This window comes from Petaurus breviceps, unplaced genomic scaffold, assembly GCF_028583685.1.
Source record: "Petaurus breviceps papuanus isolate PSGF00001 unplaced genomic scaffold, PetGlider_PUasm1.0 76, whole genome shotgun sequence".
Classification (NCBI taxonomy): domain Eukaryota; kingdom Metazoa; phylum Chordata; class Mammalia; order Diprotodontia; family Petauridae; genus Petaurus; species Petaurus breviceps.
Genome location: NW_027186473.1, coordinates 38,746,686 through 38,757,081, shown reverse-complemented (window position 1 = coordinate 38,757,081; position 10,396 = coordinate 38,746,686). Strand labels below are relative to the sequence as shown.

Below are 10,396 nucleotides of genomic sequence, written 5' to 3'. Positions count from 1 at the left end.
AGAGAAGCATCTCATTGGTTCATCATATCTAAGATGTTCAGATTAGAAAAATAAAATGTAGTCAATAAATAGCACGAAGATACTACATCTTTCTCAACCTACAAATATAGATATAAATACAGACCTTTTACTTGGAGTGATCATTGACTAAAGGCCTAAACAGTTGACAATGGATATATTTACTATTTGTTACACCATTCTAGTCTTTACATTTGGTTTTATCCTTTATGAATTAAGACTTAAATAAATTATATGGATGTTGTTTAAATTAGCTCTAATAATTAAAGCAAGTCTGAGAAGGGATAATCATTAAGACCAGGGCTTTTCTTAAAATTCTTTTAACAGTTAGTGGATAAGATAAGATAAACCCCAAAATGATTATCATTGGTTGTAGTGCATTGCTTAGACCAATCTCTTCTTAAAGTATTAGTAGAATAGCTCCTATTAACTGAAGAAATTCTAATCAGTTACTAAGGTTACCAAATCGTTTTGGTATTAGGTGCTGAAAATACTTTCTGAATGGACACTAAAGCAGGATAGATACATAGTTATATGTTCCTAGGTTTACTAGTGTTAAATACCATATAAAATACCTTTTTAGGTTTATTCTTCAACTATTTCTCATTTTTATTAAGTTTACTTATGAAGGTGGAATCAGAGTTGTCTGTTTGAGAATTAATGCTAATATGTGCTTTGTGAGATTTTTTTTGAAGTACTTAAGTTATTTTTTGAGAAAAGCTACAAGCTTCCCCTAAGCTTTCTATGATCTTTAAACAGAATTCCAATCACCAACATCACTAAATATTTTCTTTTATGTTAAATTGAAATAGAAGGCCCTTTAGACTGCCAGCATGATTGATCAACTCACTTATGAAATCTCTTCAGTAATAACATTGCCCATGTTAAATAATACCTTGATCCATGGATTCAATGAATATGGGTAAGAGTAGAAGGCAGAAAGTTGGCAAAAATATGACCAGACATTAACTCTGCTTAAAGATGGTGAATATCAGGGGCGGCCAGGTAGCACAGCAAGTAAGAGCACCGGCCCCAGTGTCGGGATGCCCTGGGGGATCAAATCCAGGCTCAGACACTTAGCATCCACCCAGAAACACCTGGCCATGTAAACTTGGGCAAGTTACCTAAAAAAAAATGATGGTGAATATCTGTACTTGCCCTTCTTCGAGTGTTTAATCTTTCACTGAAAGAACTTCCAAAAGACAAGATAAACTTGTTAGATTCCTTTATCTATTCCTAAATTGCCCTAGCCATTGTAGGTAAGAGTCAAATCTGTCACCCTTCCACAGGCACTTGGAAAGCAGCTCTTAAAGTGTATTGCTGCCTTGAGTTTTACTAGGTGTGCTTCAAATTCCATGCAATTTTGTAGGTGTATGGGCATGAGCAAATCTCCCTACTCACCTATGCAGTTGCCAACTTAAACATTCACTGTGATGTGATTCCTCACAGCAAAGAATAAATAAAGCCAAAAAGATGTTTGAGAATTACTGCTTTAAGATGATATTACTTTCCAATCAGTAAAACTCATATTGCACATGATCATGCCTTTAGCATTAACAAATGCAATTTGTTCCAAACCAGTGACCCTCCATTTACCAGTAGCCATGACAAAAACATTTATTAGGCACCTATAGCAGGGAAAATTTATTTTTAGTAATTTGATATAATAGAAGAATTTATATGAGAATTTATGAGCTTCTCTGTGATTAGTTAGTTCAGCCCATAGTGGGAAAAAGGGTTAGTTGCTGGAACAAGCCTTTCCTGCTTAGTAGTCTACCCAGGGTTACATACCACTGGTCTAATTATTGAGAATTCAGAGTCACTTCTGCAAAACAATGAAGAGAATGGCTGAATAAGTTGTGGTATGTGATTGTGATGTATTATTGGAAATGGTGAGCTCAATGATCTTAGAAAAACATGGAATGACTTGAATGAAATAATAAAGAGCAAAATAAGCAGAACCAGAGAAAATTGTATACAGTTAACACCAATGTTGTTTTAAGAATGATTTTGAGAGGGGGTCAGCTGTGTGGCACAGTGAATAGAGCACTGGCCCTGGAGTCAGGAAGACCTGAGTTCAAATCCTGCCTCAAACACTTAACACTTACTAGCCGTGTGACCTTGGGTAAGTCACTTAACCCCAATTGCCCTTCCCTCCTCCCTCCAAAAGGAAAAAAAAAAAGATTGACTTTGAGCAAATAAGTTATTTTGACTATTACAAATATACAAATTAACCATAAAGGTTAACATAAAGAAAGATGCCATCTGCATCCAGAGAACTGATAAATAAAAGTATGTATAGAATAAGTTTACATATACACATTATATATACACACATATGTGTGATTGTATGTGTGAGTGTGATTATGTGTGTGTGTGTGTGTGTGTGTGTGTGTGTGTACACTGTATTTGTGTCTAATAGCTATCTCTAGGTCAGGGGGTAGGGAAAAAAGGAAAAAAAAGAAATTTATGTCATAATTTTGTTGTATATTTGAAAGGAATATCAAGTTGTACATAGTAGATTCACAATTTCATGTGCAATAATCTTTTGTTATTGTATTATGTTATGGAAATATTTTTTTCATACCACAAATTAACATAAATTTTAACAATAAAATGAAGCCCTGCAGTAGGAACCTGTGGATGAATTAACTTTTCTCGGGAGAAGTAGCATAAAGGATGTCATAAGAGAAATGCATGGGCTGTGTTGTGGCTATACTGGAGAAGAAGGTTCAAGACTTCTCTTGCTTAAAATTCAATAGTCATTGTGAATCATAGAGAAAAAAATAAGTTACTTTAATATTTGAAGTTTTAAAACAATTTATTAAATTATTAATTTATCATCTATCATATTATTTATTTAAGTTTCTTAAATTCTTAATTAATTAAAAGATATAAAGCATAGCTCCCCTTCCAAAGTTAAGTACTGAAGGAAATAGTTCAAGATCTAGAAAATATTTCTGGGTCCTTGATTACCTCCCGTTTGAGTTTTTCATAATTGAAACCACTAGGTCTATAAGTTGGGAGAAAGGCTGAAGCCAAAGGGCAAGGCAGAGCTATGGCCCCACCAACTGCAGTAGTTCCTGGAGTCAGCCCAAATGTCCACTACGGACAGGGACAAAAATATGGACTGAAATTGACCATCACAATGGTGAGAGCAAGTGATGCTCAATGGCCAGTTACAGTGATATCCAAACAATGTCAAGAGAACTAAAAGAGGAATCTTTACCCATTTTGGTACTCTACCAGTGGCAGATTTAAAAGAAGATAAGAACCAAGTGTTACAATGTAAAGGTATGTGATCATACCCCATCATTGGAAGGAATACTCATATACTAATGAAATGATAGGTCCATAAAAGCCTGGGAGAACTGTTCTAGGAAATAAAGGTATAAAGATAGAAAAAGAAAGAGCATCTGCATTCAAGGAATTTAGGTGCCTAAATTCAATTCTAATCCTAAATTTGTTTCTAACCCTAAATTCATTTCTAACCTTAACCCTGAATTTTATATATAAATATAAAAATTCATTGTATTTATTGGTATTAGAATGGAGCATTAAAAAAAAGACATCACTTTTATTCATATTGTAAATTTCCCATAAGATCATGGTCTCATGTCATGAAAAATTTTAAAACACTATCCTCTTTATCTAACTATTTTTTGCTCTAGATTTTTTTTTTTTTTTGGTTATCAGACTAAAATGTAAAAGTGATCCTTCAGAAAACACATGTGACTCTCTCAACTTATGGTTCTTGTAACTTTGCAATAATCATTGAGAAGTGAGAGTAATGATCCTTTCACACAGAGCATCACCTAGTTACTGACAGAACTCAGAGGAGGGGTGAGTTAAACTGGAAATCACCTTGACAATATGCAGAGAGAAGAAGGAAGAATGAGAGGAACTTTGTTTTTCTATATGTCTGAATAATAACAACAGCAACAACTTACACAGCCCTTATGATGTACAAGGTACTGTGCTGAGAGATTTACAATAATATCTTATTTGAGCCTCTCAACAACCCTGGCAGCCAGGGTTTTTACCTTCATTTTACAGATGAAGAAACCAGGACAAACAGTGCCCAGGTTCATACAGTTAGTAAGTGTCTGAGTGCAGATTTGAATTTCGGTTTCCCTAACTCCAGGCCACCAAGCTGCCTAGTTAGAGATCCATTGGGGTGGGCTACTCTCACTGTGGAAATTCACGCCATTAGGGCTCTAACCTTCTCATATGTGATTTATACTCTTAGAGACTTATCAGAGGTGGCATTAAGAGACATGCCCAGGTTCTCAGAGTTATAACCCATTCCATCTTTGAATACCTCGAATTGTTAGGAAGTTTTTCCTAACACTAAATCTGAATGATTTTTGCAAACTCTACCCACAGTAAGAAAGAGGGAGGTGGGGTGGAGTGGTGACAGAACACATCTAATAATTCTTCTTCTATATGCCAGTCTTTCAAATACTTGACAATGACTATCATAATTCTTTCCTGGATGCTTGCAATGATTTTTTATTTGATATGGAAGTTCTTATTTTTTTCTATGCCATTCTGTTATAGGAATGTACATTTGTAAAATCTTCCCTGCCCCTAGGTTAAGTACACCTGGAGCCTGTGGTGGGAGGCTTGTTTTTCAGGAACTCCTACACCTTGGTGCTTTGTGATTGGGCGGTGGGTCAAGAGAGTTGTTACATTCTCTGACCCAGGAGAAGGTTATATAATCCCTGATGTGAGACTTTGTTTTGGCTTTCACTTTGAGAAGTGTTGTGTGACTTGACCAGACAAGACTCAGGGCAGCCATTGAGAACCCCCCCTTCCCCCCCAGCTTTGAAAACACAGATGTTGATGTTTTCCTCTCTTGTAACTGTGATTAGGTATGGATGTATGTAATCGTTGTACAGTTTGGAAGCCTGTCGGCTGAAATGTTTCTAAGTCTTGTAACTTCTGCTTATAAACTCTGTATACTTTGAAGTTTGGGGTGCTGACCTTTTCCCCTTGAACTAGGTAAATGATATATGTTTGATTGATTAAAGCAAGATTGTTAACCCATTTTGAGTTGCTTTCCTTTAGAAAAGCAGATCTAAGAATCTTGTGTTGGCAGCCACCCTGGGTATGCTAGGGTGCTTTCTGCTACACATTCCTAGGACATTTCCTTGCAATTTCTACACACAGCAGAGAAGGCTCCAATTTCTCCTCACCTCCATCTGTTAGAATACTGTATTTCCATCAAAATTCACCTCAAGCAGCACTTTCTACATTGTCTATACTGATCTCATCTCCCACCCCAGCAGCTAACAGCTTCCTGCACCAAATTACCCTGTCTTCACTGTGCATGTACTTTGTATAGTATCTGTATATACCTATACAGATATGTTTGTAAGTATGTGAATGAGTGAGTGAGTGTGTGTGTGTGTGTGTGTGTGTTGACTTACACGAGACAATTGAAACTCCTTGAAGACAGGGATGATCTCATTTTTGTCTTTGATTCCCTGGCAGCCAGTACAGTGCCTGGCACAAAGTAACTTTGTAATAAATGCTTTTTCATGGATTACATAGTCTTCTTTATTATTCACCTTTAGGTCTTATTCCTTAATCTTTCTTGATCTTACTCCTTTTTCAGCTTTCTCTTAATCAACTTGGGAATAGAATCTGCAACATGAGATATTTTTCCCTTCAAAATGTTTAAATTTCTCCCCAGTTTCTTCAATTTCTGGTCTTTTTCACTAATTTGAACCAGTCCAAAGAACCAACATTTTCTCTTTCTCCTGTTTACTCAGCTCCAATATTTCTTTCTACTTTTTATTCTTCCTGCTAAATATTTTTCTTGTGGAAGACAAAAATAGAATAGGTACATCGGTCAAAAGACACACCATGCAAACTGAAATAAATTTTGCAGTGGTTGTGCCTATGTTTTAGAAATCTTCAATTTTCTTTTCCATAAACTAGGAATCTGGACTACATTGTGTATTCTATAGTGTTTACTTGAAACTTCAAGAATCAAGAATGAGAACAAGAATGTTCTCATTGGTTTGGATACTTACATGATATTATTATAATATAATATGATATGATATGATATGATATGATATGATATGATATGATAATTACTAAAAACACCAGCACTTATATATAGCTTTATTTTAAAATTAATTCATTTATAAAAATTTAGTAGTTCTTTCCTCCAGTTGCATGTAAAAACAACTTTCAACATTCATTTTCAAAACTTTGAGTTCCAAATTTTCTCTCCTCCTTCCCCAACCCCACCCTCATTTATAAGGCAAGTAATACAAGATAGGGCATACACATGCTGTCACATAAAACATTTCCAAAATAGTCATGTAGTGAAAGAAAAGACAGAAAAAAACCTAAAGAAAAATAAAGAAAGAAAAAAAAATCTTCAATCTTCATTCAGACATCATCAGTTCTTTGTCTGGGGATGGATATTATTTTTAAAATAAGTCCTTCACAGTTGTCTTAGATCATTGCATTGCTGAGAGTAGTTAAGTCATTCATAGTTGATCATCCTACAATATTGCTATTACTTTGTACACCGTACATTTAACTTTATATCAACTCATATTTCCAGGGTTCTCTGAGAGCATCCTGCTCATCATTTCTTATAGTACAGTAGCATTCCATTGTAATTGCATACCACAGTTTATTCAGCCATTCTCCAACTGATGGGCATCCCCTTGATTTCCAATTCTTTGACCCCAGAAAAGAGCTACTCTAAATATTTTTCTACAGATTGGTCCTCTTCCTTTTTGTTAATCTCTTTTGGGATATAGACCTAATAAGTGGTATTGCTAGCTCAAAGATACATGGTTTTATAGCCCTTGAGGCATTCTTCCAAATTGCTCTACAGAATGGTTGAATCAATTCACAACTCCACTAACAATGCATTAATGTCTCATTTTTCTCCTAATTCCCTCTAATATTTGTCATTTAACGTTGCTGTCCTATTATTTAATCCAATAGGCATGAGGTAATACCTCAGAATTGTTCTAATTTGCAATTGTCTAATCAATTGTGAATTATGGTATAATTTTCATATAGCTACAAATAGATTAGATTACTTCATCTGAAAACTGATCAAATCCTTTGATCATTTACATATTTATAAATCATGAATCTCTTCTGTTTAACTTTTTATGCTTCTCTCTAGTCTTATATTTGAAAGTTAAATTATCTATTCAGCTCCAGGCTTTTCTCAAGAATGCTTGAAATTTATCTATCTCATTGAATGTCCACTTTTCCCTCTCATAGTTTTGCTGGGTAGGTAATTTCTGGAGGTACTCCTAGCTCCTTTGCCCTCCAGAATATCATTTTCCAAGCCTCTGATCCTTTAATATAGAAGCTGCTAAATCTTGTATTCTCCTGATTTTGGTTCCATAATACTTGGATTGTTTCTTTCTGGCTGCTTGTAATATTTTCTAATTGACTTGGGAATTCTGGAATTTGGCATTAGCCAAATCCATTCCTGGGATTTTTTATTTTCTGAACTATTTCAGGGGTGATCAGTGGATTCTTTCAATTTCTATTTTACCCTCTGGTTCTACAGTATCAGGACAGTTTTACTTGATTATTTCTTGGGAAAATGATATCTAGGATCTTTTTTTGATCATTACTTTCAGGTAGTCTGATAATTTTAAAACGATCTCTCCTAGATCAATTTTCCAAGTCAATTGTTTTTACAATGAGATATTTCACAGTCTTCTATGTTTTTCCTATTTTTTGGTTTTGTTTTATTTGGTATTTGTTTTATTATTTTGTTTCTGGATTTCTCATTGTCATTAGTTTCCATTTGCTTCCTTCTAATTTCTAAGGAATGATTTTATTCAATAAGATTTTGGACCTCTTTTACAATTAGAGCAATTCTGCTTTTTAAAGTATTCTCCTAATTGACTTTTTTGGGCCTCTTTTACCATTTGGGTTAGTCTATTTTTAAAGAGCTATTTTCTTCAGTATTTTTTTGTATTTCCTTTATCAAGCTATTGACTGATTTTTCATTATTTTCTTACATCACTCTCATTCCTACTCCCATGTTTTCCCTCTACTTCTTATTTGATTTTCAAACTCTTTTTTGAGCCCTGACCCTAGCCCTTGGCTTGAGACCATTCATATTTTTCTTGGAGGCTTTGGATGTAGGAGCTTTGATTTTGTTGTCTTCTCCTGAGTGTGTGTTTTGATCTTCCTTGTGACCATTGTAACCTTCTATAGTCAGAGGATTTTCCCCGCATTATTTGCTCATTTCTCAGCCTATTACTTGATTTTTTGGCTTTTTGTTAAGGTGGGACCCTACTTCCAGGGTGTAGGGTGCAGTGTCCAAAGTTTTAGGGGTTTTGTGCAGCTGTTTTCAGAGATACCTCTAACAACTTGTAAGTTTTAAGTTCTTCCAAGTTGGTATCATCTAAGGAGAAGTATTTACTACTCTCCTGGCCTGTGATGTTGTCTGTGAGCAAGCACAAGCACTCTTTTCTGCCTTGGATCTGTGGGGAGCATCCCCTTCCCATTGTGACCACAAACTCTTCTATGCTAGTGCTCCTGCTTGCCCTGGGACTGCCAGATAGAACTGTGACTCATGTCTGAGTATAAGCAAAATAACAGAGTCCTGCCTCAATGCTAGGAAAGAGACCCCTGTAACATTGGTCTGACCAATCATTCAACCTACTTACTGTCTGTGGGCTGACAGCTGTGGACGTAACTGCAGCCACGGCCACTGCTGATTCAGTTACTCCCAAGGTCTACCCCTGGTTTTCTGGGGAGAAGGCTCTGCTGGTACAGCCCGTGCTGGACTGTGCTTCTCTCTCCCTCAAGTTCAGTAGACCTTTCCTTCTAACCTACCAAGTTGTCTTTGGCAAATATGCACTGAGAGATCTGGAAACCACCATAACTGCCAGTGATTCAGTTGCCCCATGGCCTGCTACTGGCTTTCAGGGGCCTGGTCTGCACTGGCACAGTCTGTGTTACACTGTGATCCTTTCTCACCCTGACCTCTCCTACAGACCTCCCAAGTTGTCTTGTTTAACTTTTTCTTTTTGTGGGTTCTGCTGCTCTAGAATTTGTTAAGTCAGTTTTAAATATATTTGGAGGAGTTGGGGGATAGTTCAGGCAAGTCCCTGCCTTTACTCACCATCTTGGCTCTGCCTCTCCTATATATAGCTTTAATGTTAACAACACACTTTACATATCTTAATTCATTTGGTCCTCATAACAACCTTTGAGATAAATATTATTATTTTCTCCATTTTATGGATAAGGAAACTAATGCTGAGAGGTTAAGGGTTTTGCTCAGGATTGCAGCACTAGCAAGTATCTGATGCTGTATCTGAATTCAGTTCTTCCTGATTTAAAGTATAGTACTCTATACACCACCGTACAACTCCAGATTATAACCCCTCACTGACTTTGTGGTTTGCCAAAGAGTTGCTAGGGACAAAAACACAAATAAATCTTAAGAGTCAATTTGTTGATGATCCTAACTGAATTTAACTAAGCTTGTTGTCTGACATAAACATGAAGTACATCACTTTGCCTAAATGCAAAGTCTTCCCAATTTTGTGGGAAGAACCTGCATTCTTCTAGTATAGCTTTTAATGGTGATATCTTAAAGGAAAATATCAGTAGAGGTTCATCCTTAAGTGGGAATTGATTATTCAGTATTGAAACTCATTTTCCTCATTTAATGCCTCTTCTCAAACAAAATATATCAGTTTCAGAATACTTTCTGAAGCACTTTTTGAATATAGCAAGAAACTATTTTACACTAGAAAAATTGAGCTTACTTTACTGGGATTCATTTATTTTATACTACTGCTCTTGGAAGACCCACTTCCATGAGTTGCTTTCATCTGCCTGTAGAGCAAATACATCCTCCTCTAATCTGCAAATGAGTTAATGTTTTAAGTTCATTAGAAATTCCCTTTAAAACTTTCACAGATGTGCTGTTGGGATCACTAGTTTAATTACTAATGGAGACATTGTTTGATAAGAATTTGGCACAGATTGAAAGAATCACATGATCTGCTTACATTTAAAATTTTTTGTCCTTTTCTTTTACTCTTACACATATACACATTTGCCCCTTTCCTGGATCTTGTAAAGAAGAAAAAAATATCTCCCTTGATTCCTTCAATATGTTGCTTTTTTCTACTTGTCACATATGCTATACTGAAATTCTTTCGCCTTCTGTGAAAGTTGTCCTTTTGGGATTCACAGAAATCCCTTTAATCCATTTTCTTCCCCTCATTTTACTTTATTAGGTAAAGGGAACTCATCATTTATATATAAGAAGATGAACTATAACAACCAATTACTACACCATAGACAATTTCTTCTTCTTCTTCTTCTTCTTCTTCTTCTTCTTCTTCTTCTTCTT

The 10,396-nt window shown here is 35.6% G+C and overlaps 1 pseudogene; it reads left to right on the top strand.

Annotated features, from left to right (window-relative positions):
• The first annotated feature begins 3,076 nt into the window (after positions 1-3,076).
• LOC138174653 (coiled-coil domain-containing protein 115-like) overlaps positions 3,077-10,396 on the top strand; it is a 19,751-nt pseudogene continuing 12,431 nt past the window's right edge.